A 15,000-nucleotide genomic window follows, 5' to 3' on the forward strand; every position below is an offset into this window, starting at 1 on the left:
CGAGGCTTTATTATTTCATCCTGGAGAGAAAGAGAAAGAGGCAGGATTCCCACACGGACGACTAACGAAGACGGAAATGAAGAAAGCACCTGATGAAAAGGTTCCAGCGGGTTGTGGAAGCTGCCAGACGGGGTTTTTAATCGCAGTGGGTGGACGGAGGTGCGGTGGGAGACTTTGATCAGGAAACTCAGGTGATTATGAATAAAACAAAGATGTGCGAACAGCGGATGCGAATCAAACAGACTCGCTTCTTTCTGGAGATTATACATCACTCTGAATTTTCCACTGATTGATCGTCGGGTGTCCTATAAAGGCTCACGCTGAATGATGGTGATGTGTTTATTCTGCTTGCTGACTTTGATGTGGACGTTTTTTGCTAACCGGCCTAATTCGACCAGGCAAAGTCCCTGACATCCTGCGGGAGAAACAACAGGTCTGATTAGCTGGAGATGGAGAGGAACAGATGTTTAGGATATATAGCACATACAGAGCCTGGTAAATCAATGCGCCGTGAGCAATTATGAACCCAGGCATTACAAGAGGGAATTTAGCATTAGCTGTGTGGTGTGTGATGTTTTATTAAAAGGGGGGAAAAAACACGAAGGAAATGCCTGAGGCATCAGCCAAGGGGTGAGATGGTGAAATATAGAGTGTTCTGTGTCGAGGAATGGGATTTCATAGAAATTATTTCATCATTGCTTTTTCTAAGTACTGAAATTCATTAATATTATCTCACTGTAATTGCACTTTTTAATATAGAGAAAATAGGAAAATGTGCTATTGGCCCTGCGTGTCTCTGTATATGTCCCAGGCCACGCTTTCAAAGTAAGTCCATTATATATTTTATGACTTTTTTTTTACCATGTTTAATGGTATTTTAGGTTTGGCACTTTGCCTAAACCAGGGGTTTTTAATCAGTGGGCCATAAGTGAGTGCTTATGGCCCACTGATGTATATATACTCACAGTTAGGTCCATGAATATTTGGACATCGACATAATTCTAACAGTTTTGGCTCTATACACCAACACAATGGATTTTAAATGAAAAAAACAAGATGTGCTTTAACTGCAGACATCAGCTTTAATTTGAGGGTATTTACATCCAAATCAGGTGAACGCTGTAGGAATTACAACAGTTTGCATATGTGCCTCCCACTTGTTAAGGGTCCAATAGTAATCGGACAATTGTCTTCTAAGCTGTTCCGTGGCCAAGTGTTTTTTATTCCTTCATTATGCCAATAACAATGAGCAGATAAAAGGTACAGAGTTCATTTCAAGTGTGTTAAATGCATTTGGAATCTGTTACTGTCAACTCTCATGATGAGACCAAAGAGTTGTCACTATCAGTCCAGCAAGCCATCATTAGGCTGAAAAAACAAAACAGACCCATCAGAGAGATAGCAAAAACATTAGGCATGGCCAAAACAACTGATTGGAACATCCTTAGCTTAGCAAAACCAAAAGACCTGGAAGACCACGAAAAACAACTGTGGTGGATGACCAAAGAATTTTTTTCCTTGGTGAAGAAAACACCCTTTACAACAGTTCGCCAGATCAAGAACACTCTCTAGGAGGTAGATGTATGTGTGTCAGATTCAACAATCAAGAGAAGACTACACCAGAGTGGTTCACTGCAAGATGTAAACCATTGGTGAGCCCCAAAAACAGGAAGGCCAGATAAGAGTTTGAAAAAAAACCTTCACAGTGCTTAAACAACATCCTATGGACAGATGAGATCAAAATCATCTTGTACCAGACTGATGGAAAGAGAAGAGTATGGAGAAGGAAATAAACTGCTCATGATCCTAAGCAGTAAAGCATTGTGGTAGCAGTGACATGGCGTAGGCATGTATGGCTGTCAGTGGAACTGGTTCACTTGTATTTATTAATAATGTGACTGCTGACAAAAGCAGAATTCTGAAGTGTTTCAGGCATTATTTTCAGCTCATATTAGGCCAAAGGCTTCAGAAACTCATTGGATTGCGCTTCACAGTGCCGATGAAAAATGACCCAAAGCATACTGCAAAATCAACCCAAGTGTTTTTGAAGGGAAAGAAGTGGAATGTTATGCAATGGCCAAGTCAATCACCTGACCTGAATCCAATTGAGACCCAGTGTCTGCTGATGTCTATGCCTTCCAGACCTGAGGCTGTAATTGACTGCAAAGGATTTCAACCAAGTATTAAAAAGTGAAAGTTTAATTTATGATTATTATGTATGTTTTTTACCAATTACGTTTGGACCCTTAACTAGTGGGAGGCACATATGCAAACTGTTGTAATTGCTACACCATTCACCTGATTTGGATGTAAATACCCTCAAATTAAAGCTGACTGTCTGCAGCTAAAGCAGTTATCTTGTGTTGGTGTAGCTATATATATATATATATATATATATATATATATATATATATATATATATATATATATATATATATATATATATATATATATATATGACTTTAAGTCAATATACGACTTAAATTGCATTGCGTCTGTAGATTAAATAAATGTTATGTCAAAACTGAAATGATGCTTTTTCCCTAGAGTATACAATATATCCAAATGAAATTGCTGATTTGAAAGGCAGATTGCAATTATGAAAATTAACAGGGGTCTCCAAACTTTTGCATACGACTGTTTATATGAGTGATATTTTTTTTCCTTGGATAAATGTCTATTCAAATGCATAGCAGGAAGAAATCTATTTTAAAAAATAAAACTTACACATACAACGTTAAGAGGTTTAAAAACTCTCTTTAGACCATGGAATTTAAATTATTTTCATTTCCACTTCCTTAAAAAACATTGAATTCAACTGCACAGTTTGACTTAAAAATATTTCCTGTTCTACAATAATCTTCAATGTCATACAGTACACAGATGCTCTGATGACAGCAGGAATGAAGAACGCTCAACTGAACTGTGTCAGTATCATAATTCCTACTGATGTAGCCAACTGATACACACCTGATCAATTCAATGCATTCGAGCACGGCCAAAGTCTCATTCGTGCCCTCTAGGATTTACTGAGAGAAGGAAACAGAAAGGGACTCCAAGGCATCTGCATTATGTTTACAGAGAACAGCAGTGGGGAGGAAAAGTGAGAGCTTTAATTAGTGTTTGCGAGAGAAGAAAACCTGCAGCATATGGATAAGATTTCACAACCATATGTTTGTTTTTAGAAACAGTGATAAAAACAGATGTAGCTCATATCTCGCCACACAGAAAACGCCTCCGTGACACATGCCATTCTCTTCTCCTTTCCTGTTCCAGGTTGCTCATGAGATTCCTTTTTTCTCCCCATCGCCCCCTTTGCAGATAATGATCATGAGACCATCTTTGGAGCAGTTCCACGCCATTCCACAAGCTCTATTTTAGATAAGCAAGGCAAGATAAGGAAACAGAATAGAAATTTATATTTTCCTAAGTACTTAATTAATTAAATAAATAAATAAAAACAACATTAAGTCTTAGCATCTAACAATGTCACAGAAACCACCCCTAGCAACACAGTGACAACCATTCAGAAACCTTGGCAGCCACAAATATGTAATACATGTAATTGACTGAAAATTTCAGAGGGCCTAAAACAGATCCTCAAAGCACTTCTTCTTTTGTCAGTGTTAAATTAAATGGATTTATTAGGTATTTAGGTAGGCACTTTTTTAAAACTACCCAAAACCAAAGACATTATTTTCTGCACATAGACACATACACATTTCTGCCAAAGACATCAGAACTCATTGGACGGCGCTTCACAGAGCAGATGGAAAGAGACCCAAAGCATACTGCAAAATCAACCAAAGAGTTTTTGAAGGGAAAGAAGTGAAATGCTATGCAATGGCCGAGCCAGTCACCTGACCTGAATCCAATTGAGTTTCCATTTAACTTGCTGAAGACAAAACTGAAGGGAAAATGCCCCAAGAACAAGCAGGAACTGAAGACTGTTGCTGTAAAGGGCTGGCAGAGCATCACCAGGGATGAAAACCAGTGTCTATGTGTTCCAGAATTCACGCTGTAATTGACTGCATAGGATTTTCAACAAAATATTAAAAAAGTGAAAGATTGGTTTATGAATAATTTACTGTCCAATTAATTTTGGATCCTTAACAAGTCGGAGGCACATATGCAAACTTTGGTAATTGCTACACCGTTCACCTGATTTGGATGTCAATACCCTCAAATTGCTCCCCCAAACCAAATAAGCACAAGTTTAAACCAACAAAATATTTTTTAGATTCCATACAATCTATTATCTGTAGCTGAAGAGCACGTTCACAATATTATTAACCATCATAATGGAGGGTATTGTGGCCTAAAGATAAAGAGGAGTTGAAAACCTGTAATTATTGATTTACATAGTAGTTAAAACAAATACCATTGAAGTCAATGGTTACAGGTTTTCTTTAAACAAAAGTCTTGCAACTTAACAGAAATAATGTCCAGTATAGAATATAAAGTCATGTTGCAGTGGGAAAAGAATGAATATGGTGTATGACTCCATGAGCTTGGAGGACTGCATCCATACATCTCTGCAATGACTCGAATAACTTATTAATAAAGTCATCTGGAATGGCAAAAAAAAAAAAAAAAGCGTTCTTGCAGGATTCCTAGAGTTCATCAGGATTCTTTGGATTCATCTTCAATGCCTCCATCTTTTCCAAGACATGCTCAATAATGTTCATATCTGGTGACTGGGCTGGCCAATCCAGGAGCAGCTTGACTTTCTTTGCTTTCAGGAGCTTTGATGTGGAGGCTTTGCCCTCTCCTGGGGTTTGTAATGTAATGGGCAGCACAAATGTCTTGATACCTCAGGCTGTTGATGTTGCCATCAACAGATGATTCATCAGAAAAATCGACCTTCTGGCACTTTTCCAAATAATCAACTGGGATCGACGACAAGACTTTTGTCAGGTAGTGATATTAGTGCCTTTACCATTGTGTGCTTACATTTAAAATATTAAAAAATATCCTCAATCTTGCAAAAGAATATATAATGCTAAGAAGTTTCAAGCCACACAAAGCCCAGAAACTGAGAACTAACTGGCTTAGCACTGACAAAAGATGGAGTGCCCCAAGGATCTGTTTTAGGCCCTCTGTTACTCCCAATATGTATGCTGCAACTTTCCAGTAGGGCGGCACAGTGGCTCAATGGTAACACTGTCGCCTCACAGCAAGAAGGTCGTTGGTTTCCAGCTGGCATCTGTGTGGAGTTTGCATGCTCTCCCCGTGTTTGAATGGGTTTCCTCGGGGTGCTCCGGTTTCCCCCGCAGTCCAAACACATGCGCTATAGGTGAATTGGATAAACGAAATTGTCAGTAGGATATGAGTGTATGTGTGTGAATGTGTGTATGGGTGTTTCCCAGTACTGGATCATGGCTGGAAGGGCATCCGCTGTGTAAAACATATGCTGGAATAGTTGGTGGCTCATTCCACTGTGACGACCTCTGATAAATAAAAGACTAAGCCAAAGGAAAACGAATGAATGAATGAATGAATGAATGAATGAATGAATGAATGAATGAATGAATGAATGAATGAATGAATGAATGAATGAATGAATGAATGAATGAATGAATGAACTTTCAAGTACAAAGTTCCTTGAGATGTAATGACAAGACTTAGACCAAATTATAAAATGACACAAGATTTAGACCAAAACATTGAAAAGCTGTTTGGAACAACATGTGCAATCCAATAGGAGTCGCAAAGATAAATAATTCATATTACAGAGATGTTTGAAAAAAAATCACTGGTGTTTATATTTCTGTCTTTTGAATTCTCGTCACAGTAGAAGATAAAGTCTTTTAGGAAAACTTGCTTATTTCACCATCACGGACTCTCAGAGTATGTTTGTGTAAGATGATCTGAGGAGCAAGAGGAAAGAAAAAAAGAGGCCAGAAATGGAACATTCGGCTCTGAACTCACTATGACAGCTCTGTCAATGAAGAAAGGGTATCTGTGAGCGAAGAAAAAATCATTACCAAATGCAGTGACAGAGTTGTCAGGTGAAATGTATCATGGGTAATACTGTAGTGTGAACTTTCCACTGGCATTTAACTGAGTGAATCTCACAGTGTGACGCTACATGAGTGTGTCATCCGGCGAAACATAAAGAAACGACTGATAGGCCATTTAAAGGCTTTGTTTCCCCTCAAGGTGAAAGGCTTAGCCTTTTTATGTGGATTTGCTGGTAATAATTTGGCATAAATAATGTGGCTTGACTGTTTATTTAGGGTTTGAATAATTAAACTCTCTTCAGTGAGCTCAGTTTAGCTCTTTTATTTTTCTCTCTCATGCATAAACCACTAATATGAAGATGTACGTGTTTTTATGTTGTCCCAATGGTGCTCCATTGATGTTTTGGTTCAAAAATACCTGCTGTCCTGGAAGCAAAAATAAAAGTCTGATCATTTACTAAAGTAGAGCACAGAGGAGCTTACATTTGGGCTCAATTCCTTTTAGAATGTATTTGCTTAAAGCAACACCGTTCCTTTAGCCAAAACCATTTGTATTTAGGAATTTAACACATCCCAGTAGTGCTTTGGTTTAACATTTACATCAGGGATGTCCCAATCAGGTTGTTTTGCCCTCGATACCGAAACCCGATCTGATACTTTTATAATACATAAAGGCTTAGTAGCGACCTATGAGCAACAGACGAACCCCATATGTCTGTGGTGAATGAAACATGGAGAAAATCTTAGACTACAAAAAATATGTACGTGGTATCCATATCCATGGTTGTACACGATATTAATAAAGTGTTTAGACTTTGAGCCACTAAACATTGTTCTTATGACATTTTTCTACAGGAGGAAAACGCAAACACTTCATATATAGTCTGTGTTAGTAAATGTAAAGGCTATTGATGAAATCCAGGCATAACACTGTATGACAACGTTGCAGATGATTGTTTTATAGCCTACAGCTAATCAATCTGTCAGATTCTGTAGTGCGTTGCAGCTCTAAAAAACATTATGAATGAATACATTTATAGAGATGGTATATAAGTATATAGTTTCACTCACCTGGGAAATGGAGGCCACGTGAATGGATTTGTGAGCTCGATAAAGTGCACACAGCATGCCATATCATCTGATGATTGTAAGAAATAATTCCAAAAGGCAACTGACTGTGTAAAGCCACATAAAACAACACAAAAATACAATGTATATGCCAGGTTCAGTGGCTAATCAGCCGGAATCAGCTGAGGTGAAATGACCAGCGACACCTAGCTGTCACTCAAGTGGCCACGCCCTTAATTATGCAGACTTAATATAACTTAATATAAATGAAACGGATGAGTTATAAAAAAATTAACCCCTTCATAGCTGTCATGAAGGGCAATATTAGCTATATGAACCAAAATCGTTCTTTGTGCCAGCCTGTAAACACCTTTTTTTCTGCTGTAAAGTTGGCCATTTTAACAGTGGGCTCAATGGAAATTTGCTCTACTATAGTGCCAGGACTAGCAGAATTTCGATAAATTGCAGTTTCAGTTACTTCCGTATTAGCTTCACGAGAGAGAGCGGGGGTTTTCTGCTAGAACAGGAAAAAGTAATCAGAAATCTTCTTATAAAGTGCTGGCAGAGCTTTCCCAGTGAAATAATGGCGAGACGGCATTTCAAATTGAGGTTCCACGTTTGTTTTTGAGGTGTCTTATCAGGTTTGTTGTGTTAAATGTATAGCCTTTTCCTTTCCACCTCTTGCAATGCCGAGTTTACAAATCTCTCAGTTTGCTATGGCAATGTTGTTGTCATCTACTTTATTATATCTCCAGACCGCAGACATACTCGCACTACTTTGCCAGTATTTAACCAATAGCGTCTCTGCAACAAAGACACACAAATGTCACGCCGCACGCATTGCTGCTTCTGTGTGAAGCCAAGGTCTAACTCTGTGCCACCGTATTACTATAGATGTGTTAAAAAATAATGTATGTATATATATATATATATATATATATATATATATATATATATATATATATATATATATACATACATTATTTTTTAACACATCTAGAGTGTTAAATTATATTAGAGTCCTGATCGGGAGGTAACTTGATCGGATCTGGACATCCCTAATTTACATAATATGCAACTACCTGACAAAAGTCTTGTAGTCGATCCCAGTTGCAAGAGCAACAAATAATAACTCGACTTCTAGTTGATCATTTGAAAAAGTGGCAGAAGGTAGATTTTTCTGATGAACCATCTGTTTATCTGAACCCCAAATCAGTCAAGTTTGGTGAGGGAAAAGTCATGGTTTGGGGTTACATTCAGTATGGGGTTGTGCGAGAGATCTGCAGAGAGGATGGCAACATCAACAGCCTGAGGTGTCCTTCAGGATTGGCCAGCCCAGTCACCAGGTAATAACATTATTGAGCTCTCTGAAAGACAAAGAGAGTGAAAGTGCAAACAAAAGAGAAGGATTAACAGTTCAGATTTCATACAAACTCAGCTGAACTTCAACTTTAAACACCAACATACAACAATATCGCTCGCACATGCGAAATGTAAACAAACCCTGTCAAAACAGAGCACTGTAAAATTAATTTCCTATTAATTAAAAGCAAAAGAGTTGTTGAGAGTCGAGTCGAGGAAACACAATTAACAAGCATTTCCGACGCCCGACATTGGCAGGCAAATAAATACCAATTATACCGGCATTAATTATTCATGGCTAGGAAATAATGCTGGAATTACCCTGCTTTAACCTGACTGCGGCTTAATTGTGTTCCAAAACCTCGTTATCTCCAAAGAGGTAAATAAGAATGTGATTACAACTCATCAGGACCGGTTTGTGTGGCCTCTCCAGGGCTGAGTGTCATCAATGTTCGTTAGGTAATGAGCAGTGATTGGTATGAAATTACTTCTTCACCTCGTCTGTCTTCTGCCTGGTTCTTTGTGCATAATTACAAGCGTCACAAGACAAGAACAACCGCTACAAGATGGCAGTGTTAAGAATAGGGAACTAGCAGACTGCTAAATGTGCATTAGCGGAATGTAAAGCAGCATATGCAAACTGTAGAATCAAACCTGAGGATAATGATCTCATTATGTGGCATGTTTAATTCAAAAAGGTTTAGAAGAGCTGAATACACTTGTTATTTGTTTGCATTCCCATCCATCTTAATAGCAGATGCTTGAATGCTGTAGCATCTTGAAATCTTTGCTCATGGATGCTTGAATGATGTCAAGCAGGTAAAGTTATGTGTGTATTTATATAACGCATTTCTCATGGATGGCCATACACCCAAAGCGCTTCACAATTATGAGGAGGGTCTCCCACACTACCACCAGTGTGTAGCATCTATTTAGATGAGACAACGGCACCAGTGCGCTCAGCACACACCAGCTATAGGTGGAGTGGAGAGACAGTAATGGAGTCAGTTCGGTGGATGGGGATGATTGGGAGGCTATGTTAAAAAAGGGCCGATGGAGGGAATTTGGCCAGGACACCGTGGTTACACCCCAACTCTTTATGAAAATTGTCATGGGATTTTTAATGGGCAGGATCTGAGCTTAACGTCTCATCCGAAACACAGCGTCCATTAACAGTGTAGTATCCCCTTCACTATACTGGGGCATTAGGACTAAAGCCTGATTTATACTTCTGCGTCAGGTGACCGGCGTAACCCACGGCGCAGGCAACGCGCGTGGCTGTGCATTTATACTTCTGCGCGCTGTCTCTGCCGGTCTGCATTAACACTTCCGAAACGCTAGTTGGCAGTGAGGTGTAAATGTTCCTCTGTGTCAAGTTTCTTCGCTACTTTTTTGCATTTCCTGAACACTTCCGGGATGTACAAGTGGCTCAAACTCGCTCATTTTGAGGCAGGAACCGGCGGACGTGCAACAACTTTAACTATGAGGTAAACACAAAACAAAACTTTCCATCCGGAGCTCCTTCACGGGACTCCACACTTGTAAACAATCGCTCGCGCGGCGTCGCGCCATTCGCGCGCCTCTCGGTCCCGCCCAGACTCGTCAGCGCTACCAAGCCGACCAATCACAGAGCTTATGCTACGCGTCGTTGCGACGTGTAGTTACATTTTTTGAGAGGTGCACGTCAGTGACGGCGATGGCCACGGCGAAGGGCTATGCGTCAGCGCCGTAGCATACGCCGGTGTTTGACGCAGAAGTATAAATCAGGCTTAACAGACCACAGGTTGAGCTCCCCCTGCTGGCCTCTCTCAACAGCAACCTAGTTTTCCCATGTGGTCTCCCATTGAGGTACTGACCAGGCTCAGCCCTGTTTAGCACCAGTTAAGTTAAGTTAAGTTAAGTTAAGTTAAGTTAAGTTAAGTTAAGTTAAGTTAAGTTAAGTTAGGTTGCACTTGGGCTGCAGGGTGATATGGCTGTGGTGAAAATTCATTTCATGATTTGAAGATTGATCAATCAATCAATTCAATGCATTTACAAGCAAAAATAAATAAATTACATTAGTTAATAATAATAAATAAATAAAGCTTACTATTAATCCTTCATTCTCTAGTCCAATGCACAGAATAAAAATATTATCAAAAAAAGTTAATTTCATGTATTTACAAGCAAAAATAAATAAATAAATCAAATAATTTATAAAGAGTAAAATAATATAAACAAAACTAAGCAAACAACAACAATAATATTATTATTATTAATAATAATAATAATAATAACAATAGTAATAATAATAATAATAATAACATGAATTCATTTTATTCATTTTCTTTTTGGCTTACCCCCTTTACTAATCTGGGGTCCCCACAGTGGAATGAACCGCCAAATACTTAAATAAATAAAGCTAATAACAATCATTTATCCTCTAGTTCAGTACATACAATAAAAAAAATATCAAAAAATGTTAAAATAAATTCTAAAATAGTAAAGTAAATTTCATGCATTTACAAGCAAAAATTAATTAATTAATCAAATAATTTATTAAGAGTAAAATAATATTAACAAAACTAAGCAAAATATTAATATTAATAAATAAATACATAAATAAATAAAGCTAATTAACAATCATTCATCCTCTAGTTCAGTACATACAATAAAAAAAAATAAAATAAATTAAATTTCTAAATTTTAAAGTCAATGCATTTCCATGCATTTACAGGCAAAAATAAATTAATTAATTAATCAAATAATTTATAAAGGGTAAAATAGTACAAACTAAACAAAGCAAACAATAATAATAAATACGTAAATAAAGCTAATTAACAATCATTCATCCTCTAGTTCAGTACATCAATAAAAAAATATCAAAAAATGTTAAAATAAATTATTAAATTGTAAAGTTAATTTCATGCATTTAAGCAAAAAAAGTAAACACAGAGTAAAAGAAAATAAATTAAACTAAGCAAAATAACAGTAATAATAAATGATAACAACAATAATAATAAATAAATAACCTAACAACAAAAAACTAAATATTATCAAATTTTTTACATTAAGTTAATTGTATGCATTTAAGAGCAAAAATAAATAATTAAATAAATAAATGAAATACTGGGTAAAAGAAAATAAATAAAACTAAGTGAATAATAATAATAAAAAATAATAATAATAAACAAAGCTATTAATCCTTAATCCTCTAATTCAGTATATACAATACAAATATTAAGAAAATATAAGAAAAAAAGCAAGCAAAAAAATGTCAAAGTAATTTAGAATTATAATCTGCTATTATTTCTCAAGTGTGCTAAAAGTAGAAAGGCTGATAGGATTGCATTAAATTAAAATATTGTCGGGGCAGCACGGTGGCACAGTGGGTAGCGCAATTGCCTCACAGATTGTAGGTTAGAGCCCTGGCTGGGTCAGTTGCCATTTCTGTGTGGAGTTTGTATGTTCTCCCTGTGTTGGCGTGGGTTTCCCCCAACTCCAAAGATGTGGTATAGGTAAATTGTCCATAGTGTTTGAGTGTGAATGAGTGTATATGGATGTTTCCCAGTGATGGGTTGCAGCTGGAAAAGCATCCGCTGTGTAAAACATATGCTGGATTAGTTTGGGGCCCATTCCGCTGTGGTGACCCCAGAGTAATAAAGGGACTAAGCCGAAAAGAAAATCAATGAATAAATAAATAAATGAATTATTGTCACGTTTTAAGTTCAAAACAAAACAAACCCCCAATCTAACTATTAATCCATAACCCCTTAGTGTAAAAAGCTATCAAATGTGTGATGCTATCATGTCAATATGGAGCAAAACCTCTGAGGAATATTTCCAGTGCCTTGTTAAATCTATGCCACAAAGGATTAAGGCAGTTCTGAAGGCAAAAGGGGTTCCAACCCAGTACTAATGTAAAAAAAAAAAATCTAGACCATTTAAATTTTATGCAAAAAATGTATAGATATTTTTAACTGCTTTACATATAAGGCATAAAAAATCAGAAGAACTGGAAGTATCAGCTGCAATTCATGTCAAACTGCAAATGGAATGTCAAATCAAGTGCACTGCACAGAGGGATACATGGGATTCCTCGCATTATATTTCAAACTGCAAATTTAATACAGTACATCATTAGAGTTTTCCATGTAAACAGAGAGCTGGCGCAGAAGAGCATGTATAAAACAACAGCTCTGGGCACACACGGCTACTGCAGTTGGATTAAGACGAAGCTGTGGGACTTTAACTGTATGCCTGACTAAACAGATGAGTCTTTAGTCTACTCTAGACTATAACAAAGAGATTGTCTCAAGGGCTATACAAGACAATATTCGTATCTCCTTTTAGTTGGTGTATCTAGCATGCAGGAGAGTCTAAAATTATTTAAAAGGCAAGAGATATTCTAAATGAAAGCATAAACATCCTATATTTCTTACTCAAAAGAAATGAACACTTAAAAATTCTGAACACAAACAGAAAAAGTGGAATTAGATTAAATACTATTATTAACTTATTATGCAAAATTCACTTTTACATGGTGTTTGTTCAAATAATAAACAATGTATAAATAAATTAATAATAATAAACATAAATAATAATAAAAACATAATAATAATAAAAATAAATAACAATGAAAAAAGGAATTAATTGATATTTCATATTTTAACCCATATAAACGGTACGCAGTGCTTCAAAACAAGGCGTTCGAATAATCTGTATAGAGTGATGTCACATTTTACAGGCCCCACCCACGACTGTTGAGGGACACTGCCTTATTAGCATAAACCCTGCTCTGAAAGACACTAAAGCAGCTGTAGTGCCAAGAATTTCTCTAAAAGATCCTGTGAAGTGCTTTGAAATGAGCATATCTATGCGATATTTGACGTCATCTCAACTGAAACTGAAAAAACGAGTAGCTCCTCTCCCTTTTCAAAATAGCCAATAGCATTAGCTCATCTTACTTATTGACTTTAACATCTAATATTGTTCATACGCATGCAATGCAGCTTATTTTGCAGTATTATATCAGAGCGATCAGATTAAGATCAAAGTTCATTCATACGATACCTAAAGGCTCTCTACTAAAATCAATCAATCAATCAATCAATCAATCAATCAATCAATCAATCAATCAATCAATCAATCAAAAAGTGCTGAAAGGGGAGGACAGAAGAGACATTTACTTGATCTACCGAGACGCATCTTAATACATTAAATGGTAAGCTGTGTTTCAAAACAAGGTGTTTGAGTAATCTGCATAAAGTGATGTCACATTCCACAGGGCCACACCCACACCTGTTGAAGGACACTGCTATATTAGCATAAACCCCGCCCTGAGAGACACTGAAGCAGCTGCAGTGACAAGAATTTTTCTTAAAGGTACCGTTGTGTGTTTTCAAACGAGCATTTTTATGACAGAGTAGCCCCTCCCCCTTTTCAAAAATAAATTATAGCATTTTGTTTATTTTACAACTCCAGTTAGAGCTGTTAAGGTAATAAAATTTTTTTTTAAATCTGATTCATGAAAGCCAGTCTAACATGGACCCTTTCCACAAGACTGTGAAGCATTTAACAAAATTTCTTGAACGTTTTTACTTGATTTTGAGATTCGATAACTTGATTTTTGAGTGTCCATCAACAGTCGTGGGCGGGGCCAGTACGATGTAAATTTTTATTGTACAAATTGCAATTGTACTATTGATCTATTCATCAGTATGGGTATTATTATCAAACTCCATCTCAAAAGCACAATGTTCCACATTCAAACACAAACCCAAAAGTGTTTGGCATATTTTTGCATGTTTTTGATTATTGAAAAAAGCTCCTCCTACTTATCAGTGTATTTATACGCATGCTACACAGCTTATTTTGCTGTATCAAATCATAGAGATCAGATCAAAGACTTCAACAGAGTGTAAAAGTCGTGATGGTTCTGTGGGTCTCATCTATCAAATCTGATCTTTATTTTGTATCTCTATTGGATTCAAGTCAGGTGATTGGCTGGGCCATTCTACAGCTTGATTTTCTTTCTCTGAAAGCATTCAAGAGTTTCCTTGGCTGTGTTTTGAATCATTGTCTTGCTGAAATGTCCACCCTGCTTTCATCTTCATCATCCTGATGATGTAGATGTTGGCTGACATTCATTTATAATGATGAAGGGCAGAGGGTTGCTGAGTAACTACTGAGAGATTTCAACTGCTGTCTGGGCTTTCACTGCCTTTCTACACATCCCTTTCTTCATGCGTTCAATACTTTTGCCCTGTGTCATTTTATTTTAGTTCACATAACATCATTTGTAAACTAATGCGATTAGTTTTCTTTGCATATATGGATTCCGTTGGTTGTTACCAATGTCCGGTGAAAAAGTCAACAGCACCATAAGTAATTAGTTTTTTGAGAAAAATGGTGACGTGTTCAATATTTATTTCCCCTACTGTACACTGTAAGCAGGGTCAGAGAATCAGACGTAATATTCAAGTGTTGGTTCATTCAACGGTGAACGCCTCATCTATCGGCTGATGATTTAAGTGAATGAGCACAGCTACAACACGTTTGATCTCTCCGAGCGCAGCCTCATCACCTAAATGGATTTCAGAGAGCGGAGATTTTATTTTGAATGGGT

General features: G+C 37.0%; 1 long non-coding RNA gene across 2 annotated transcripts in view; it reads right to left on the minus strand.

The window, feature by feature from the left end:
• LOC141378993 (uncharacterized) overlaps positions 1–15,000 on the minus strand; it is a 136,796-nt gene that overhangs the window by 9,386 nt on the left and 112,410 nt on the right. The window contains exon 4 of one of the 2 annotated variants that reach the window (XR_012394866.1): positions 1–415. This exon is cut by the window's left edge and continues 1,678 nt beyond it. The exons of the other annotated variant lie outside the window; for it this stretch is intronic. This is a non-coding gene — a long non-coding RNA (uncharacterized lncRNA). The remainder of the gene's footprint in view (positions 416–15,000) is intronic. 2 annotated transcript variants of the gene reach the window in all.

Source organism: Danio rerio, chromosome 19 (assembly GCF_049306965.1).
Source record: "Danio rerio strain Tuebingen ecotype United States chromosome 19, GRCz12tu, whole genome shotgun sequence".
Classification (NCBI taxonomy): Eukaryota; Metazoa; Chordata; class Actinopteri; order Cypriniformes; family Danionidae; genus Danio; species Danio rerio.